Below are 22,743 nucleotides of genomic sequence, written 5' to 3'. Positions count from 1 at the left end.
TTTCTGTAGATAACCCTTAGAAAATTATAAACCGTCTAGCTTTTTTTTTTTCAAATGGCTAGAAACTCTCGACTTCTCCGGTTATCATTAATACTCTATCAGATATTTGCATTTATATTAAATAAATAAATAAACTAAAAAAAATAAAAAACAAATCAGTAAAGTGAAATTTGGTTTTGTATCTTAGAGAATTATAAATGGTAATTTGGTTTCGACTCCTCTAGTTAGCATTGAATCCCTGTCAGACATTTTGGTTTTGTACCTTAGAGAATTATAAATGGTCATTTGGCTTTTTTTCAAATTGCTAGAATTTCTCGACTCCTTTGGTTATCATTAATATACCCTATCAGACATTTTGCATGTATATTAAATAAAATAATTAACTAAAAAAGCAAATCAACAAAGTGAAGTTTGGATTTTTTACCAAAAAGAATTATAAATGCTCATTTGGCGTTTTTTCAGATATTTTGCATGTATTTAAAATAAATAAATTGTCATTTGGCTGTTTTTTCAAAATGCTAGAAACTCACGACTGCTCAAGTTATCATTAATACCCTAATCAGATATTTTGCATTTATGTTAAATAAATTAGTAATTAAAAAAAACAAATCAGTAAAGTGAAGTTTGGTTTTGTACCTTTGAGATATAAATGGTCATTTGGCTTTTTTTTTTTTCAAATTACTAGAAACTCTCGACTGCTCCAGTTATCATTAAAACCCTATAAGACATTTTGCATGTTTTTAAATAAATAAATAGATTAAAAAAACAAACTAAATAGCAAAGTCAAGTTTGGTTATGTACCTTAAAGAGTTATTAATAGTCGTTAAAATTAGGGGTGAGCATAATAACCGAAAAACCGAACCATAACCAAATTAACCGATATAACCGAACCATAATAACCGAACCGTTTTAAAAACCATTGGTTCGGTTTCTAATTTTTGTTAACCGATAACAAACGGTTCGGTTATGGTTTTATAGGTTAACCGAACCATTATTAACCGAACCGCTAACTTTATATTTTAATATATAAAAATTATGGATTATATATAAAATAATATAGTCAAACTTATTTAAGACCCATTAAAATTTCAAAATATAATTCATTAATCCTCACTTATCAGGAGACGAACGTGCAATTAAACCATCAAATGATGATCATGCAGACACACACAATTTTCCAGTCATGCATTGAGTTGGATTATTGATTAATGCTATAATTCTTAATCGACTAATATAATTTGACTTTACAGTTCTATTCTAAGGATTTTTTTTTTAAATTTTCTTTTTTTATTTACTGTTTTTGATTTAATCACATTAAATGTATATGAGTGATTGTTTTTTTTTAATCCAGATAACACATAATATAAATGTTTAGCTATTTTATTTTATAGTTTTTTTTTATTTAATCGCATTGAACGTGTAAGAATGTTTGGCTTTATTTTAATGTTAATATCGATTATCAATATATGAAGTTATTAATGTCGATTTCTTTAATGTTTTATACTTTTTATTAAATGCTTTTGATTTTGAATGTGACTATGTGTTATCTCACACTGAGTATCAAAGATACACATTTTATTATATTATTATAAGTTAGGTTACAACCATTGGTACCGAGGACTTTTTGTATTCTCTTTTCATTTTTTATGCCACTGTACTTTCGTTATTTATATTATTTTGAACATTATGGTTAACCAATATTAACCATTAATCAAAACCGTTAACCGATAAAAACCATTAACCATAACCAATATTAACCATACCCAATGGTTACCAAAATGAATTAACCAATTATAATGGTTATGGTTCGGTTTTGACCAATAACCGAACCAAACCGCTCCATACACACCCCTAGTTAATATACTATCAGATATTTTTGCATGTATATTAAACAAATAAATTAGTTTGAAAAAAAATAATCAGCAAAGTGAAGTTTGGTTTTGTACCATAGAGAAACTCTGCTCCAGTTATCATTAAAACCTTATCATACGTTTTGCATGTATATTAAATAAATAATTTAATTAAAAAATAAACAAACTAATTAGTAAAGTGAAGTTTGGTTTTGTACCTTAGAGAGTTATAAATGGTCATTTGGTTTTTTTTTTTTTCAAATTGCTAGAAACTCTCGACTGCTCCAGTTCCTATCAGATATTTTTAAATGTTTATTAAATAAATTAATTAATTAAAAAAAAAAAGTAACCAGCAAGGTGAAAATTTTGGTTTTGTACCTTAGAGAATTATAAATGGCCATTTGGTTTTTTTTTCAAAGTGCTAGAAATTTTCCAGTTAGCATTAATACGCAATCAAATATTTTTGAATGTATATTAAATAAATAAATAAATTTAAAAAAAAAATTAACAAACTAATCACCAAAGTGAAGTTTGGTTTTGTACTTTAGAGTCTCTCGACTGCTCCGGTTATCATTAATACGCTATTAGGCGTATAGCATGTATATTAAATAAATAAAACTAATTAGAAAAGTGAAGTTTGGTTTTGTACCTTAGTGAGTTATATGGTCATTTGGCTTTTTTTTTTTCAAATTGCTAGAAACTCTTGACTGCTCTGGTTATATATACCCTATCAAACATTTTGTATGTATATTAAACAAATAAATAAATAAACTAATTAGCAAAGTGAAGTTTGGTTTTGTACCTTAGAGAATTATTAATGGTCGTTTGATTTTTTTTCAAATGAAAAAAAAAAATTTAATGCGTAGTACTAGAAACTGTCATCTGCTCCGGTTATCTAATCTATCGGACATTTTGCATGTATATTAAATAAACTAAAAAAAACTAATCAACAAAGGGAAGTTTGGTTTTGTACCTTAGAGAATTATACATGGTCATTTGGTTTTTTTTTTCAAATTGCTAAAAACTCTCGATTGCTCCAGTTAATACCCTATCAGACATTTTGCATGTATATTAAATAAATAAATAAATCATGTAACAGTGACGACTCAGATACTAAAAACTATATACAAATTTAAAATCATGTATAAACAATAAGAAAAACACCAATTTTATAGCTTTTACTTGGGAACCACCATCTGTAGCACTTCAGCTTGAGAATTAGCATATGCAGCAATAAGAGTGTTGATCTTGTACAAACCCTAGAATCAAATAAAAAGTAAGTAGCAAACAGGACAAATGAATGATGTAAGTGTTCTTTTTCATTTAATACTAAAAAAAGAAAACCTGGCTTAATGTATTCAGACATCAATCATTCATCTATTTGTAATTCTTCTTTTTTTCATCTAAACTCCTCTCATGTTAAAATTGATGATATTGCCAAAATTGTTTGTTGATTATAAGTGTAAAATGCAATGTCTCAAAGGCAATAAAATGATAATATAGCAAAGTATAACAAATTTTTATTTCAAAGTAAAATGCCCAAAAAGAAGAAAAGTTAAAAATATAAGGCCTTATAAGTTAGATATTCAAAGTATAGCGGTATAATAGAAAGTATAATGTTGGAAATGGTTAGATTTTCAATTCACAATGTCTTCATCATAATAAAAATGGAAGCAAAAGTTGGTAACCAGAACCAAAAAAGATTAGATTTTCAAAGTGCAATAACTTAATTGGAAAAAAAAAATGAACATAAAATGCTATTTGTAAGAAAATCAAACAAGTTTTCAAAGTACAATGAAAGTATAATGCTATAAATAGGTAAAGATATCTATCTAAGTATGTTGTAAGGAATTGTAAGTAAGTATAATCTTTAAAGAAATGTAAGTATGTTGCTATTGGTAAAAAGAATGAAGTATTTTGCTACTTCCTGAAATAAATAAATAAATAAATAAATAAAAAACAGATGTGTTTTACCTCTTCAACCTGCAAAGGATACTGCTGTGGCTTTCCCCAAAAATAAATGTAAATGAATAATAATAAGTTTGTCAAGATAGAGTATCAAATATATATATATATATATATATATATATATATATATATATATATATATATATATATATATATATATATGAGAGCAAAGCCTAATTATTTTTGGTACAAAAGCAGTTTTTTCTAATTTATTTTTTTTAATAAAAATTACCTCGAGAGGGTCAGAGGGTATTGATAAGCCTCAGGAACTTCTAGTTTACAGCAGGAGGGGTAGAACGGTCAATAAATAATAAAGCAGCATGGGAGTGTAGTGCAGTCAAGGTTTTAAAATACGGAATCGGGCCTCAAGGCGTTTACCCCTCGCCTCACGAGGCATAAGCCTCGAGGCAGAATAAAATAATAATAATAATAATAATATATTATATTAATCATAAAAAACATACTAAAGTCCAATTTCAAACATAAAAGTCTTACTTAATGCCATCATCCCAAAAATAAAAAGATACTAAAATTCATAATAGTCTTCAAATCATGCCAAATTAGTAAAAACAAACACATATTAGTTTTCAAATCAAACCATGTTCGATTTGGCTAACAACAGTTAACAGAGGGAGTAAGAAGAAACGAGAAGAGAAAAGAAAGAAGAAACGAGAGAATAAGTAGTGACAGCTGGAGAAAAATGAGGTCAAGTAAAGATATCACGTGATTTCTAAGGTCAAAAAATCAAAAAAAAAAAAAAAAAACCGAACGCCTCTTACGCCTCGCCTCGGACCGCTTTTCACCGCCTCACAAGACTGAGGCGGGCGCCTCATTCTCCCCCTAAGAAGCGTAGCCTCATAATCGTTTTCGTCCGCCTCGAGAATTATTCCCTTAGGAGTGTAGGGCTGTTTATCGAATTTGTTATATAATTGTGAGAGAACTATCATTAATCATATGAATTCTGGAGTTTACGTGTCTTTGTGAGTTATTCTTATTCATAGCTTATCAGGTATTTTTAAGAGAGAAATTATGTTGAAAATGGAAATGAAAAAGATGGCAAAATGGTCATTTTCATTAATTTAACATCTAGGTTGTTAGAGTTGATGACCCAGGTACTAAAAAGCATGAAAAAAGGACCAAATTTGCAAAAAGATTCTGTTTTGGACCTAAACCACCAACCTGACAATATAGACATGTTTAGCTGTAGCAAGAAACTCTCAAACTCCACTATAGATGTAAAGAGGAGGAGATGTTATTAACAAATAAAATACATCAAATTTCAGCACCCTAGGAATATATATAATAAACAATCTAATAGAACATACATTACAAAGAACATATCGAAAACAGATAGAACCTAAAGATACTAAATAAATTCAGTGTAAACCAACATGTGAACGGATGATTAAAAAACATAGACCAAGTACGATAAAGAAATCATTTTATTTCCTTAAAAAGCATGCTACTGTAACACTAACTGGAAAATAGAAACATTTTACAAAAAAAGAGGTGAAAGACATAAAACATGAGAAAAGAGACTCGAGTAGTTGTACACATACCATAACCTTTTTTTATTTTCCAAGAGACTCTTAAACAATGAACAAAGAGTGATTACATTTCTTAAATTTTGAATTAACTTACCTCATCAGGAGTTTCCTCATGTCTATCAGAGTATGCATTCATCAACAAAATTCTTGCATTGGCTTTGATTGATGATTATAAATTTCCACATCAAACCTTCCACATGTGTCTGAAGAGGGCAATAACGTAATTTCAGCCAATTCAGCATATTATAACAAGCTTTAATAACTAATTCATTTAGGACAAACTTACTGCCCTGATTCCTATATGTAAATGGACATGATCCTGAATATGAAACCATGTTGTTCCTTTAAAAACAGAAAGAGCGTTTCTGTATGCACAAATCACATTTTTATCTGATAAAAAAAAGACAGAAATTGTCAGAAGCACACAAACTTAGAAACAAGAGTAAAATACAACTTTTCTGGTCCCTGATTATAGCTAATTTATGAATTGGGGTCCTTATTTGAGGTTCTTGTAACATTTATGGTCCCTGTTCCAAGTAAAGTGGCTATTTTTGGTCACCAAATATAGCTGATTTTTGCAATTTTCGTCCGAAAAATTGTCATTTTACTTTAGAAAAAGGATCAAAAACATTACAAACCTCAAAAAAGGACCAAAATTGAAAACTATATATGTGGGTCAAAATCTGCCTACTGTCCAGCATCTTCAATTCCATGTCCTATTTCAATAAAAAAAATATTAAAAAAAAAAAAAAAAGGTTATTTGGAGGATAATTAAATTAAAGGAAAACTTCTTGTTTTTCGTAGGTTATTTGGAGGATCATTGTTTTTCTTGCATTTAGCCCAATCATGGGTTTTATGCATGAAATAGCAATATACATTCATTTTATTGTCTATTATAGCATCTTACTTTGATTTTTATTTCTTAATTTTTTAAAAAAATTTACTTTAACTTGTAATATGTAAAGTACATTGCTATTAAGAGTAAAAAACAGAGCAACTTACCCACATTGGTGGTGAGAGTAGAATACAGTTCTAATCCCTATAAATTCCACTTGATGAGGTTAAAAATATATCATCATTGAAAACAGCATGAGTGGCACCATATTTTGAAAGAAGATCAAAGACATTAGTGAGAAATTTAAATATGACCCTTTATTAATCAACTTATCAACTATCCTGAAAAAGCACCTTCTAACAATCATTCTTCTTCACAAATCACAGTAGCTTATTCCTAACAAACAAAAACACTATTTAATTAAATAATTTATAACTTTTGTTGAATTAGGGAGAAAAATAACAAAAATAACAATCCCACTTGCCATTTCGCTCTCTTTTTGCATTAAGTAAAAAAGAAACAACCTTACCGAATTAAGCCTTGTTCAGTTGTTCTGATTAAGGTTATTCAGTCAAAACTGATCAAGTGCAAAATTAATCCACGAGTCCAATGTAAGTTTCTTATCCATCCTATATAAGATAACATGAAACATTTATCAATAACAAATACATACCGAATTTCACACATAGATTAATTTTACGCTTCAAAAAAATTATTATTAGGATATATCCTGAGCCCTTTCTTATGCAAACAACAATCTTATATTTAAAAGGAAATTACAATATCTTAATAAAAAAAAAAAAAAAAACCCTAGAAAAACTTACAACAATCTTGATACTTTCTTGGACTGGAGAGATGAATGAGAGTCTCATTTGAAAGTTGTGGGTGTTTACGTCTCCGGCAGTGTAAAACGTATATATAACACTCAACTAAAAACCAGTTCCTTCGAATTCCAAAGGTTTCTTAGATCTCCGGCGAAGGAAGGTGATGCTTTGGTCTCCTGGGAGCGGAGGAGTTGCAGATATCGCCATCGATTTTCGGGGGCTTTTTTGGGTATCGGTTGAGAGCGGGATATCTGAAGAACGTATATATTGCGGGAATACGAAGCCAACCCTTTCGACTTCTAACGGTCAAATATTATAAAAGCTTTCCATAATTAACATTTTCTTAATTACAACTTATAAAAGTAACATATTAAATCTTAAACTTAATAATATGTTTAGTTATTTTTTGGAATATAAAAGCTTCAATTTATTAAAATGTTTATTTATTAATGGTTTTTCCAGCCCCTGGAGGCCCATAAACATAACCACATAATCTTTACATCAACCACATGCATATTATATTTGAAACTTATAGATAAAAATGCCATTAACATTTTAATACTAAAACTTACATTGCACTGGTATTTGTTCCTGAAGCTGCAGTTGGGACCACACGTTCAGCTAAAGTATCATATTTTTTATCCATGGTCCTGGAGAAATGGAATGGAGACTCTTCTAAAACCAGACTTTCAAAAATACTAAAATGCATAACACCTGAAAACAATAACTACTTTTAAAGATGACACACCGAGCCTCTACTATAGGGATGTCTTTCTTCTGGCTGCATAACACCTGGAAATAGATAATTAATCTATGAGATAAATAGCAGACAAATACAATGGAAAAGGTAAGAAAAAATGATATTGGACCTGAACAGGGCACTTCTTATGCCTTAAGAGTAGACTTTGATTTAGTGAAGGCTGAGGTCTGCTTTTATTACCCAACATGGATACAGAGCCTTGTTGATAGCATTGAGAGACACCATGTTTCTTGAGCACCACCATATCTACAGCTTTAGTTAGTATTACTCAAACTTAGCTGTGCATATTATGTTGTATGTGTGTGCAAATTCAAACAGCTAGTTTTAGTGTTTTAAAGAACGGACTAGTTGTTGTAATGGTTGCAAGAGAACAGATGATAAAGACACACAATTGAAATTGAGAACAAAATTAACACAGCAAGGCTTTCATGAAATCTCTATCAAACTTAATTTGATTTAGATCAATCATTACAAACATATATCAACAAGGCACGAATTAATCATATATCAGTATCATCGAATTTGAACAATAACAACAATTAATCCTCATTTCAATCAGCTACAAGCAAAATAACTCGATTACAAATTTAAAATCTGGTATTACGCCTAACAGACGATACGTTCAACACAAATGAAATGTGGAATCATATTATCCGAATGGAAGGAGTACAGTACATGAAAGTTTTGAATCATTTGCTTATGTTTTAGAATTAAAGAGCAGGGCGAATCATCTAAAATAGCCCTCAAATCAAGGATGCGAAACGACAGCAACATCAATCAATTTTGAAATTAAAATTTAGAGATTGCGTTATCAGCGAATTCGAAGAGTAATAAGAACGCATCGTTCTGGTCGGCTACAAACGAAACGAATTCATCAACAATCTCGTATTACGCCTAACATATACTATAAACATACGCACACACATATAGATGCATATTCAGATTGTGAAATTGACAAGAGATAGACCTGACGAAGGAAGGCAGATGATCACAGAAAACCCTAGAAAAACTTACAACAATTTTATATTTAAAAGGAATTACAATATCTTAATCACAGAAAACCCTAGAAAAACTTACAACGATCTCGATAATTCATTGGACTAGAGATATGAATGTGAGTCTCCTGTGAAGGTCGTGGGTGTTTACGTCTCCGGCAGTGTAGTTACATAGATCGCTATGGGTCTGGGTGAGTTTGGGTTTGTAGAGAGCGGAATGACTGAATAACGCATATATAACGGTCGACTAAAACCCAGTTCCTTCGAATTCCAAAGGTTTCTTAGATCTCTGGCGAAGGAAGGTGATGCTTTGGTCTCCTGGGAGCGGAGGAGTTGCAGATATCGCCATCGATTTTCGGGGGCTTTTTTGGGTATCGGTTGAGAGCGGGATATCTGAAGAACGTGTATATTGCGGGAATACGAAGCCAACCCTTTCGACTTCTAACGGTCAAATATTATAAAAGCTTTCCAAAATTAATATTTTCTTAATTACAACTTATAAAAGCAACATACTAGTAAATCTTAAACTTATTAATATGGTTTAAACATACTTTATGTTATTTGTAACTAATATCGACAGACCATTTTTTTAAGACAGCAACATGTTAAAATGTTAATTATAGACAAATTAGGGATTACATATGCAGCTGAAATCCTATAAAGGATTATAAAAATGTTTTTAGTTCTGAAATCATAATATATTTGTAATATCGGATTTAATTTTTTTCTTTTTTTTTGAAACAACAAACGAATTAAATGGAAGTATACTCTCAATATTAATATCGGGTTTAAATGAAAACGATATATAATATATTAAAATATTATAAATTTGAAAATATATAAAACTTCATATTTCATCAGTATTATAAACGAAATAAATTATAATACTACAAAGAAAAAACATACCTTATAATTATAAGGGAAAATGATTTATCAAAGTAATCATCTTTGTTGTTTTGATTACATTTAGACAACTTCTTTATTTTTGTATATATTTGACATTTTCTTCACTTCTAATAGCAATTTTATTTTTTAAATTTGTTTATATTATTTTTTTTTCAAACGTTATTTTTAAAATATCCATAACTTCCTAAATATTAATTAAATATTTATCAACTCTAAACTTTATTTTTTAATTAATAAATATGTTTTTTTGTGAAATATGTTGTATACCCTCTTATAATTTTTTTTTCTTTTGTTTTTAAGCATATAGAATATTTTAAAACTAAATAGCATCTAACAATAAAATAAAATACATTAAATATGTAACAATAAGTATGAAATATGTTTTAAAAAAATAAAAAGAAAATATTACTTAGCAAATAAAAAAACAAAAAAATCTATATAATGTAAATGTTTTTAAACACATCTAACCCTTATTATAATTATCCAATCCCCATGACGTATTAAACAAATTTCTTGTTTTATTATATCATTGTATTTTAGCTTAACCACTGTTTTGTTTTACAAAATTTCATCACAAAAACCAAAAAAGGTAACCTAACATGCTACAAATATTTTTTTTAATTATAACATCTTAAAAGCAACCTAGTAGCTATTTAAAGGCATAGTAACCATAAGATGGTGTAAATGGAAAGTAGGTTGCTATAAAATGACACTGATAAAAAGTAGGAAAAGTATATTACTATATGTTTACTATAGTAAAAGTTAGACACAAAACAATGTAGGGGTTTGTAATACATTCACATGTTTGATCAGATCAAGAAAGATAAGAAAGATATCAAACAAAGCAGGAATGGAGTCACTTTACATTTTAGGGCAAGCCTTATTGAGATCCATATAGTCCACACATATTCTCCATTTGTGGTTCTTCTTCTACACGACGACCACGTTGGCTGGCCATCTTGGGAACTGTACTTCCTTGATCATCCCTGTTTTGAGGAGTTTTTCTACTTCTTCTTGGATGATCTGGTTTCTTTCAGGGGCAAACTTTCTACTCTTTTGGTGTATTAGTCTGAAAGAATGATCAATGTTAAGTTTATGAATTATGATTTTTTTTCTATACCTGTCATATCCTCATGCTTCTAGATGAATGTTTTACATCTATATTTCAGGAACTTTATTAGTTATTGTTTGATTCGTTCTAGCAGTGAGGATCCTATCAGTATTTTGGTTTCAGGATACTCGAGGTTCAAGGGCACTTTGTAATACCTACAGATTCGGGCTAGTCAATTTAGAGATAATTTAGAATCAACAATCTTTACTAAGTTATAGTATATGTCACAAAGATTCTGTACATATAAAGAACATTAAATCCGAGTTATAACGAAGAAGTTACGAACTGTCGAAGTTTCGCGACAAAATCGGCACGACGTTGTGTGACGTAAAAAGTGAGTTTATGATAAAGTACTTTTTAGCCTTAGAAATCTAAATGAAAGTTGTATTATACGTTAAACCGAGATCATGCATAAAAAGAACGTCCAAATCTGACTTCGTATGAGGAAGTTATGATTTTTCTAAGATTTCGCATAGCAGTACACAACCCGGAATTCAAATTTTGGATCAACCGATTTTTATCCGACACAACCTAAACGATAATCGAAGATCTTGTTAATAGGAGGTCAATGATAAAAAGACAGACGAAAACAGACGTCAGATGATAAAGTTATGAATTTTTAACGGACTTTACCTGTATAGGCCTGTTAAAATATAACTTTAAAGATGAATTCAAAATTAGTCGATGGAGTCTAAATAAAAGTTGTATAGTATGTCTCCACCTACGCGTTAATATAAAGAACGTAAAAAACGGAGCTCATATACGAAAATTACAGAATTTAGAAGTTTGATGAGGCTGTTGCGAGGGTCAGTACGCCCCACGGTCTCATATACTAGGCTCCGAAACGACCACGTCGTCCCATCCGAAGCTCGCCACATGTCCCCTCGTACATGGAGTGTCACATCCTACACAAGTCGTAATGAGTCCATACAATGTACTCCGAAGAGTACACTCAGCGTAATGCGCAACTGAAACTTATATAAAGGATGTGAGGTTTACTCAGTTCTTTCACACCACAACCCTTCTCTCTAACCTCTCTATAAAACCCTACCAAAGCCCTAGTAACTCCTAAGTGCTAGAGGAAAGCCCCGGAGCACCAGAAGGCTCCGAAAAGAAGAGCTTTTCGACTCGGAAAGTTCTTCCCCCACAGAGCCCGGTTTCTCGCAAACCCCTTTGTAAGTGAGTTATGCTTACCTTACTCTAAGTATAAATTATGTTTCAATTTATTATCGTTATTATGAAATTATAAACAATATATATTATATAAAGTGTTATTATAGTATCTTTTAACTACTCGTGCTACGGGGAATATGGTTTGAAGGGTCGCATAGGGTTGTTGGATTTCAGAAGTGCTATAATGTCAAAATGGTCATGTCATCCGGTGTTTCATGTCTGGCCCTTGCATGTACATAGTGGTTGAAAAGTATTTTTTACACTTATAAAACAATATCACTCGTAAATAGTCTCTATAAATATTAGACTAAAATCTAGTGGTAATAATATTAGGTTTTGTCGAAGGAAAATAAAATCGTTAGAAGCGCATCGCTGCCCGAGTTTGAAATTATCACTTTAACAAGTAAGTGCATAATTACTTTTATCTTACACATGGATATGAAGCATTTAATATAAATTATGTGTTATGTGTGCATGTTATATGTGTTGTTGATATCTATGTTGGATGAACAAAATATACATATTTTATTTGATTTAAACAGCATATGTATTTTATACCTATAAAAATATTAGGTAAAGATGGGTAGATGAATTATGAGAGATGAAAGATGATATAGATGAATATTGAAAGCTATGGACTTAGTGCCCTACAAATGAACGTTGGCAGCTATGGATTTAGTGCCCTATAAATGGATATTGGCTGCTATGGACTTAATGCCTAACCGGTAGCATCAACAACTATGGACTTAGTGCATGTTGGATGAACCCTAGCAGTGATGGACTTCATGCCTATTCCTTAGGACAATCCTCAGGAATAAATATTGAGGATTAGATGATTCTTAGGGAAGATGCTTGAGAATAAATAAGATAACGGGGATGAGTAATTGGGTTAATTGTTTGATGATTAAACATAATAATTATATTATTGTGGGTTGAAAACCCTATGTACTCATCAGGTTTCCCAATCTGACCCATTCAGTTTATTTGTATCACAGCTGTCGATACGAAGCTACATTACACTGAGAGATTAAAGAAGATGTAAATCACTAGTGTAAATGAATGTAAGGTCTGTTTATGCTTATGTTTTTGTATTAACGATGACATCCGAAAGTTTTAATATAAACAAAATACATTTTTTTTGGAAATGCTTTGATAATATATTTATCATGTTTTTCTGAGAACAGATTCCGCAATACTTTTCTTTAAAAATGATACTCTAATTTTCAAATAAGCATAAATAATTTTTTTAAATGACTGTGAATTTATGGATGTCACAGTTGGTATCATAGGATTATTTTAAGTGAACTAGGAATAAGAATTTATTTCTAGACTTAAACTTAGAATGCTAAGCGATGAATCGTGAGGAGTGTGTCTAATATATTTTAGGAAGTACTCCTGAATAGACACAAGCACTAGCTTATTTAAGGAAGATGCCTAAAATGCTTTTATGTGCTAAATGATTTATGCTATAAGATGTCATATATGCTTTATGATGCTATCGTTTGATCGAATCTATGGTCTATTATCGATCGGATTTGGAAACTTTATGTGTTCAGATTTCTAAACGTTTAATTCCGGTATTAGAACTGACATATAACTTTTCGAAGTGATAAGGAGATTTATACGTCAATCGTAAATAAAGCTTTCCCTATCTTAACTCTCATCGTTGTACATACCAAACGTCTGATTTTGTGTATAGATTGACATGGTAAGAACTCGAAGCAGATTTGGAAATGCTAATGCTAATCAGCGACCTATGATTGAGCGTGTACCAAAGGTAGCAGCTACACCTGATCCAATCACGATGGCAGGAGTCCAAGCAATGATTCGGGCTATGATGGTTGAACAAAGGGAGGAGATGAGACAAATGTTTCTTAATAGGGATGAACTTACTCTGCCTATTGTTCAACCCAAACTAAATGAAAAACTGTCAAATGAAGGAATTAACAGTCGTACTGTGAGTCAAATTGGACCCCAAGTGGTCAGGAGGAACGACCCGGATAGAAGGCTTAACAGGGATGCGCGCATGTATAAGAACTCCTTGGGTGCCAGACCAACAAGTCTTTTTGGAAGCCCAAAGCCAGTGAATAAAATGGTCTAGATCTCCGAGATGGAAATGGTATTTGAAAGTTGCAATTGCAGGGATAAGCAAAAGACTGTCTTTGCAGTCAGACAACCAAAGACCGAAGTTTTAAGTTAGTGGAAGTTGTTAGCGGATACAATGCCATGAGGAGAAGCCATTTAGATGTCTTGGGAAGCATTCATGGAGCAGTTTAAAATGCAATACTGCTCAGAGATAGATCTAATAAACCTAAACAACGAGTTTCAGAACCTGAAGAAAGGGAAGATTAGTGTTGATGAATACGCCACTGCATTCACCGAGAGGATTAAGTTATTCTCCTACTTGGTGCCTACTGAACTCTCCAAGATAAAAAAAAAATTTGCTAACGGATTGCCAATGGACTTTGGCCTACCGGTCAAAATGGCAACTACTTTGTGCACAATCACTATTCCAGAGATTGTACGCTTAATGATAAGGTATGCTACGGATGTAGAGACAAGGGGCACATGTCAAGAGATTGCCCAAAAAAATGAATCTGCAAGGCAAAATGCGCCGTCGAAGCCAAAGGCGAGAGCATTCAAGATGATCCTCGACGAAGCAGGTGACAATGTAAGAGATCGGGAGTGAGGATCTATATATCCAAAGATCAAGATATGAAGTAGCCATATAGATAGTATCATATGATATATCCTATTATAAGAGGCCTATTGTAGGGTGAACTTGAACATCTATGTAATCGTTTCAAGAGATAATATAAACCTTGGTTTTGTTATCTGGTGTGTTAAGTTGCTATGTGAAATTCTTGTATGGTGACTTGGAGAACTACAAGATGATACTTGAGACGAGTATGAGTAGGTGTGAAAGGTAGTAGAGGCCTATACTACCGGAAGTACATGACTCACACTTAGATTAGGGAAAGACACAAGGTTACCAAGGCGCTAGTAACTGACTTCGTTTTGTTCATGATTGTCATTACCATAATTTCGGTAATGACTAAGAAGATAATTATTATTTTGACCCTAGTGGTCATATCATATCGAGTCCGACTAAGATATGTATTCTACGTGGTTAAAAGAACCAATCCTTATGTAGCATCTGACTTAAGCCAGAAGATTGATAATCAAAGCAATCAATAGAAGTATCATGATCGCCGTTTAAGTAAAAAGCTTGTAGCTAAAAGTGCTACATGCTAGAATGTGATTATATCGCATTAGAACATGAAGGAAGTTGTCTTTAATTCTGGAATTTAACTCTAAAAGACATAAGTCTAAGTGTTGCATCATACGATGAGAGGTCAATATAACGTGACCCATTGGTCTATTACGATAATCGGAGTAAATAACTTATCTTAATTTAATAAGGAGAGGGAGTCTCCAATAAGGATTGAGTTTGAAACTTGAAGGTTACGATTGAAAGACAACATGGTGTGAAGAGCAGGTGCAAGATCGAGCACCATCAGCAATCAAGAAGTCCAAAAGTTAGATACTCATTTGAGAAGACATAAGAGTTACTGTTATTAATTAGGATGAAAAGATAATGTGCGGAGTCATTATACAAGCCCTGTTTTTTGATGATTCCTGGGCGTAATCATCATAAGGGGGAGATAATTGTAATGCCCATAGATTCTGGCTAGTCAATTTAGAGATAATAAATGTTAAGAATGGATTTTTGATAGAAGATTATTTAGAATAAATAATCTTAACTAAGCTATAGTATATGTCACAATGATTCTGTACATACAAAGAATGATAAAATCCGAGTTATAATGAAGAAGTTATGACCTGTCGAAGTTTTGCGACAAAACCGGCACGACGCTGTGTGACGTAAAAAGTGAGTTTACGATAAAGTACTTTTTAGCATTAGCAATCTAAACAAAAGTCGTATTATATGTTAAAACGATGGCGTGTATAAAAAGAACGTCCAAATCTGACTTCGTATGATGAAGTTATGATTTTTCTAAGACCTCACATAGCAGTACACAACCCGTAATTTGAATTTTGGATCAACCGATTTTTAGCTGACAGAACCTAAACGAGAATCAGAGATATTTTTAATAGGAGCTCAACAATATAAAGACAGATGAAAACGGATGTCGGATGACAAGTTATGAATTTTTAACGGACTTTACCTGTCCAGGCTTGTTAAAATACAACTTTAAAAATAAAGTCAGATTTAGTCGATAGAGTCTAAACGAAAGTTGTAGAGTACGTCTTCACCTATGCATGGTATAAAGAACGTCGAAAATGGAGCTCGTATGTGAAAGTTATGGAATTTAGAAGTTTGATGAGGCTCTTGCGAGGGTCACTACGCGCCGCATGGAAGATAAGTACGCCCCCAGTCTCATATACTAGGCTCCGAAACGACTATGCCGCCCCATCTGAAGCTCGCCACATAGCCGCTCATATGTGGAGCATCGCCTCATACGCATGGCATAGTGAGTACACACATCGTACTCCGAGGAGTACGCCCAACGTAATGAACAGTTGAGGCCTATATAAAGGATGCGAGGTTCACTCATTTCTTTCACACCACAACCCTTTCTCTCTCCAACCTCTTTATAAAACCCTCCTAAAGCCCTAGTAACTCCTAAGTGCTAGAGGAAAGCCTGGAGTGCGAGAAGGATCCAAAAAGAAGAGCTTTTCGGTTTGTAAAGTTCTGCCCCCGCATAGCCCGATTTCTAGCAAACCTCTCCATAAATGAGTTATGCTTACCCTAATCTAAGTATAACTTATGTTTAAATTCATTATCGTTATTATGAACTTATAAACAATATATATATATATATATATATATATATATATATATATATATATATATATATATATATATAATATAATATAATATAATATAATATAATATAAAGTGTTATTATAATATCTTTTAACTACTCGCGGTACCGAGAATCTGGTTTAAAGGGCAGCATAGGGTTGTTGGATTTCAGAAGTACTATAATGCCAAAATGGTCCTGCCCTCCGGTGTTTCATGTCTAGAGCGTGTCTGTACATAGTGGTTGAAAAGTATTGTTTAACACTTATAAAACAATATCGCTCATAAATAGTCGCTATAAATATTAGACTAAAATCTAGTGGTAATAATACTAGGTTTCCTCGAATGAAAATATAATCGTTAGAAGCGAAGCGTTGCTCGAGTTTGTAATCCTCACCTTAACTAGTGAGTGCATAGTTACTTTCATCTTATACATAGATATGAAGTATTTAATATAAATTACATGTTATGTGTGCATATTATCTGTGTTGTTGATATCTATGCTGGATGAACAAAATATACAAGTTTTATTTGATTTAAATTGTATATGTATTTTATACCTATAAAAATATTGGGTAAAGATTGGTAGATGAATGATGAGAGATGAAAGATGATATCGATGAACATTGGGAGCTATGGACTTAATGTCAAATAGATAAACCCCGGCAGCTATAGACTTAGTGCTTTACAAATGAACATTGGCAGCTATGGACTTAGTGTCTTACAAATGAGCGTTGGCAGCTATGGATTTAGTGCTCTATAAATGGATATTGGTAGCTATGGACTTAGTGCCTAACAGGTAATATCGGTAGCTATGGACTTAGTGCATGTTGGATGAACCTGTTGGGTTTTGAACATAACATCATTCTTATGGTGTATATGCAACCCTAATTGTTTTAGATCTAAGTTTTTCTAATATGAACATACAACTATGAATACCAAAGCAATAACCCTATAACTAGCATACATATATATATCGAAAATCACATATGATTAGGGTTAGAAACTTTACCTCACTTGTTATATTGTAATAACATGAATTCTTTAACCTTTAAAAGCTTAATGCCCCAAGTGTTGCACCTCTAATGGAGTCATAACTCACAAGCACCACTAGCAACAAGGAAGAACAAGAGAGAAAGGAGGAGGCTTCAAACGTCTAGGGTTCTCTTAGAACTCATAGGGACGATTTGAGGAGTCTTTAGGGTTCCTTTTATAGTTGAGGCTTCTATGGTTAGCAACTTGGAAACCCTAATTCCCTTGCCTAGGCCCTAAGCAATATTTAGACTCCTATTGGACAAGCCTTGAACGCAATCTTAACCTGGAAACCCTAATTCCCTTGCTTAGGCCCTAAGCAACATTTAGACTCCTATTGGACAAGCCTTGAACGAAATCTTTATGGACTCTCATATCGATTTCATCTAGCTTATACCAATAAGGTCCATGAGCCGAAACTATAAATATTACTGATTTACATAATTAGTCCCCGCTAATTTAATAAGTCTCTTTTGATCACCAAATTAATTTTTTGATCAATACTAATTAAATAATATGATTTCTCAATTAATATATTATTCTTATAATATATCAATAGATCATAATTAATGATCTTTCTCCATAATTCATCCTATTAGTTGCTATAGTAAAGGCAACCCAAAAGGACCATGTTCATAATCAAATCAAGCACATACCACCTAATCCAACAGTCTCCCACTTGGATAAGTCTAATGTCTATTATTGCAAGTATGACTTCAGAATCTGATTAGCAATCGTAGCTTTCAAAAACCGCTGTCGAACTCTGATCTTATCAGCAGTGCGTCCTTTAGATAAGAGATCATATATTCCTCCATTGTAGATATTGTATGAACTGAGACATAGATTATAATCATTCTCCCTATTCATGTGTTGTTTCTTGATTTCCGATTTATGATGACTGACAACATACTACAACTGAACACATCAACTTAGTCCAGGCTTGGCCAAATGCTTAGGGTGTCATCACTAAATCATTGAGGGGCCCACATATATCGCTTTTATCTCACATTAGGTAAAAGGAACGGATAAACTTCGATTCATATGCTTGCTCTATTTATTCATCAAATCACACAAAATAATATGTTTTATAACATCAAGTTACCAATGCGTTTACATATTATAAATGTGCAACCAACTCGTAAACTGCAACTATATGTCTCCGTTTCAAGAATATAAGATATTATCATCTCACAACCACTCGTGATAATATCCATGAAGTGATTCATGTGAATGTGTGTAACAACTAGCAAATTTGCTAGGAAATTCTATGCCTTTGTAAACAATATCAATGACATCAGTTGTAAGCTTTGAACTTGATAATCCACTATGTTATTTAACAATAACAAACTTTCACCAAGATCCAATCATAAAGCCCAAAATTTATACAGTACATTATAAAAGTCAATTTAGGGTTTTGAAAACCCTAAGGATTGTTGTCTAAGTCCATTTTGGACTAGGAAACCCTTATTGGGCCTAATGGGCCAATAAGCTTATAATTTGATTATTTTGGGCTTAAAATTTCTAAATGGATCCACTAGCATGGAAATTAACATTTTGGGCCATAATGGGTATAAAATGAAATAAAACCACCCTAATGGGCCTTATTTGGCCATAACTAGCATGATTAGTTTCAATGGACCACAAAACCCATTTCTTTTATACAATTGGGCCGTGAGGCACCCTAGAGGCCCAATGGGCCGAAAATTTTATTTGAGCCTCATAAATTCGAGCATGGTCCCAAAATGACTCCTTTCTCTCTTCTTTACACCAAATGTTGGCCCATGGAATTATACAAAAAGGAAAGAAATGTAGAATTATAAGGGCAAGACACCTCATCTTTATCCTTTGGATACCCATGCACAAATCTCATACTCCCATGCATGTCACCTCATCTCTCACTTGCCCTATTCTTCTTCTACTACTCTCGGCTGAGAGCACCCAACACCCACACCAAATTCATTTTTCAAACACTCACTATTCTCTCAATAAAACCTCTCATTTCTTCATCAAAATTTCTAAGATCTTGAGCATTTCAAGAAGGATTTTCCACAAGAATCCTCATCCTAGGTAAGTTGATGCTTGGATCCATAATCTAGTCTCTTTATTTCATCAAGAATCTATTCTAAACTCACACAAACTCATGATCATACTCCTAGAAACCTCTAAGTTCAAGATCCATCCAAGAAGGCTTGCTAGGATCAAACTCTTCCATTTCTTTCTTCAAAACCGAAAACAACAAGCAAAGGTGAGTTCATACCCCTCTATTTTCGGTTTTACATGTTTATGGGGGAGAATACAAGTGAAATGTGTAGATCTATGTATATTTGTATAATATGTGTGATTTCTTATGTTTTATGTGATGATTATGTGCTATAATATGATCTATTCGAGATTTCTAACTATAATGGGAAAAATATTTGATCTAAGACAACTTATACATATTAATGTCAAGACAAAAGTGCTATGCAAGTTTGAAATGAGCAAAACAAAACACAAATCTTGTTTATGGGCCATTTTTGACAAATAAGCAAAAGATGGGTAAAATGATACCATTTTCGGTTTTATGAAGGTTAAAAAGGTCAAATTAGTTAAAATATGAGTTTTTATAAAAATCATGACTTTTAAAGGACTAAAAACGTAAATTTTAGCTTAATGGGCTAAAATTTGGGCGTTTTGGTTTTTAGGCCCATAATTGAAAAAAAATGTGATTTTAAGGACAAAAATTGTACATTTATCAAAATATGAGTTTTAAAAACATAAATAACAAGTTTTAGGAGCTGAAAATGTAATTATTACAAGAAAGGACTAAAAATGTAAAGTTTTTGGATTTTTGGATTTAAATTGTAAAATTTCAAAAATATGGACTACAATTGTAAATCTTTTTGATTAAAGGACTGAAACTGTCCAAAACCTTATTTTGGGCTGAAAATACTATTTGGATAAGTGTTTGGGACTAAAATGTCATTTTTCATAAAAAGGGACAAAAATTGTCATTTTATTATAAAAGGGACTGAATTGGCCAAACAATTATTTCTAGGACTTTACGATTGAACAATTCGTTTAAACAAAAATTCCGATTTTTATACTATACAAAACGGTTAAACACTAAATTTATTGCACTTAATATTTGTAAATTATGCATAATGGGCCTTCGTGACCTATTAACATAATTATTAGGTCCAACAATAATAATAATACATGTTGATTGGCCTTCTGGTGACCCAATTACATGCTTAATGGACCCTCAATACCTTTGTATGCTATTAGGCCTTAGTGGCCCATCTGCATTGCTAGTATGGTCCAACTTACTCATGTGCTCGATAACCTAAATTAACATACATGATTAATGGACCACAGTTGTTCTTATTCGTGTTGTTTGGGCTTTACTCATACTCATGTAAACAATAAAGGGATTGTAATCAATACTATTCAATTTCTCGGGGTAATAATTAGGATAGATCTATACAGGGTGACTCCCCCACACCTGAGTTGTTCGCTACAGTTAGACTCGGCCAGTCTAGGGTAACAAAATCTTGATCAAAACCAGCGTTTGTAAAAATGCCAAGTCAGTCAAAATAGTCATTATCATGCATGGTTATAACATATCACATAGAGATCCATTACCATTTCACTATTAATTAGGAAAATTGACTCCATACATATGGTCGTACTATGAGATTTATACGAATTCACAAAACTATCACACTGTTTTATATCAGAAAATATTGGATTTTCTGGGACTCAACATCACTTCTATATCATACTTCAACTGCTATATGAGAAATACTAATGTTAATAAGCTATATATACTAGTTCTGAAATTATACATATCTATACACTATTGGATCACCACATTGTGTTGCAAACAATTTTACTTACAAAAAATATCGGATTTTCTAGGTTTTACCAACAACATGAAATGTTTTATATCAAACATGCTTATGAATTCACCAACATTCCATATGTTGACCATTTTTAAAATAACTTGTATTCTCAGGTAACAGATAAGCAGAAGATGATTATCATGTGTGATTATGACTTCATGCTTTGTAACCTTCAAACAATATACTTTTAAATATGTAATATTTGTTCAATGTACTTGATGTGAACTATGTAAGTTATACTATGTAATGTTGGTGATGTATGTGTTTGTTTCATGTATATTCATTGTTATGGTATTCAATTGTTAGTCACGCAAGCCCTCGGACGTTTCCGCCGTCCGGTTCGAGGGTGTGACAACGTGAGTTTAATCCAACATTCAAATATTATTTCAGGAACACTCATGAACCATACAACAAACTTTTTCAATGTATAAACGCTTCAGACAATCTATAGTCGGATTCATGACAGTCTTACCTCATTACCTACTTCCAACGTATGATCGACTGTGGATGTTTGAATAATCTTATTATTTGGGAAATCAAAACATGTGAATTGAAACGCAAGAATAATCGAATCCAATATGGCCTCAACACTTTGAGTATAAATAAAACACCTTCTATTTAATTACCACATTTATTACACATTATTCATTGTATAATGTTTCGAGTAATCAAATTAATACTTGAAATGAAACAATAGTCATCCCATGCTCCAAGTATGCACATTATGTTTACCTATGGTCCTTACTTTATGAAATAGATCAATTGAACACATTTCCACTGATGCGCATTTCACAATTCCTAATCCTTATCACAAGTATAAGAATACAAAATTCTTGCCACTATTAGAACATGTTAGATTACGTAATGATCCTTTTGTAATGACAGGGCACCAAAGTCACAAAGACTTTGTCAATGATATTACAAAGCGCTCTATTGGAGATTGTTACAAGACAACTTCATAGACATGAAGTCTTAAATCCAAAGTACATTCGTTTGAACATCCTTCTTGCATAAAAGTTTCTAATCTACA

At 32.1% G+C, this 22,743-nt stretch overlaps 1 long non-coding RNA gene across 10 annotated transcripts; it reads right to left on the bottom strand.

Moving 5' to 3' along the window:
- Positions 1–2,846: 2,846 nt before the first annotated feature.
- LOC145048589 (uncharacterized) lies at positions 2,847–9,177 on the bottom strand. 10 transcript variants are annotated; one of them, XR_013682920.1, is made up of 6 exons: positions 7,894–8,848; positions 7,025–7,816; positions 6,004–6,829; positions 5,652–5,755; positions 5,460–5,568; positions 2,847–3,109 (listed from the first exon to the last, which is right to left on the bottom strand). It is a non-coding gene; the product is annotated as an uncharacterized LOC145048589 (long non-coding RNA). The 10 variants fall into 10 exon arrangements; XR_013682916.1 differs by having other exon boundaries at positions 5,460–5,755; positions 6,004–6,081; positions 6,368–6,829; XR_013682922.1 differs by adding an exon at positions 8,862–9,177 and having other exon boundaries at positions 5,460–6,829; positions 7,894–8,036.
- Positions 9,178–22,743: the final 13,566 nt, after the last annotated feature.

Source organism: Lactuca saligna, chromosome 5 (genome assembly GCF_052625555.1).
Source record: "Lactuca saligna cultivar CGN05327 chromosome 5, ASM5262555v1, whole genome shotgun sequence".
Classification (NCBI taxonomy): domain Eukaryota; kingdom Viridiplantae; phylum Streptophyta; class Magnoliopsida; order Asterales; family Asteraceae; genus Lactuca; species Lactuca saligna.
The sequence above is the reverse complement of the archived record's forward strand: the minus strand, read 5'-3'. Positions and strand labels throughout refer to the sequence as shown.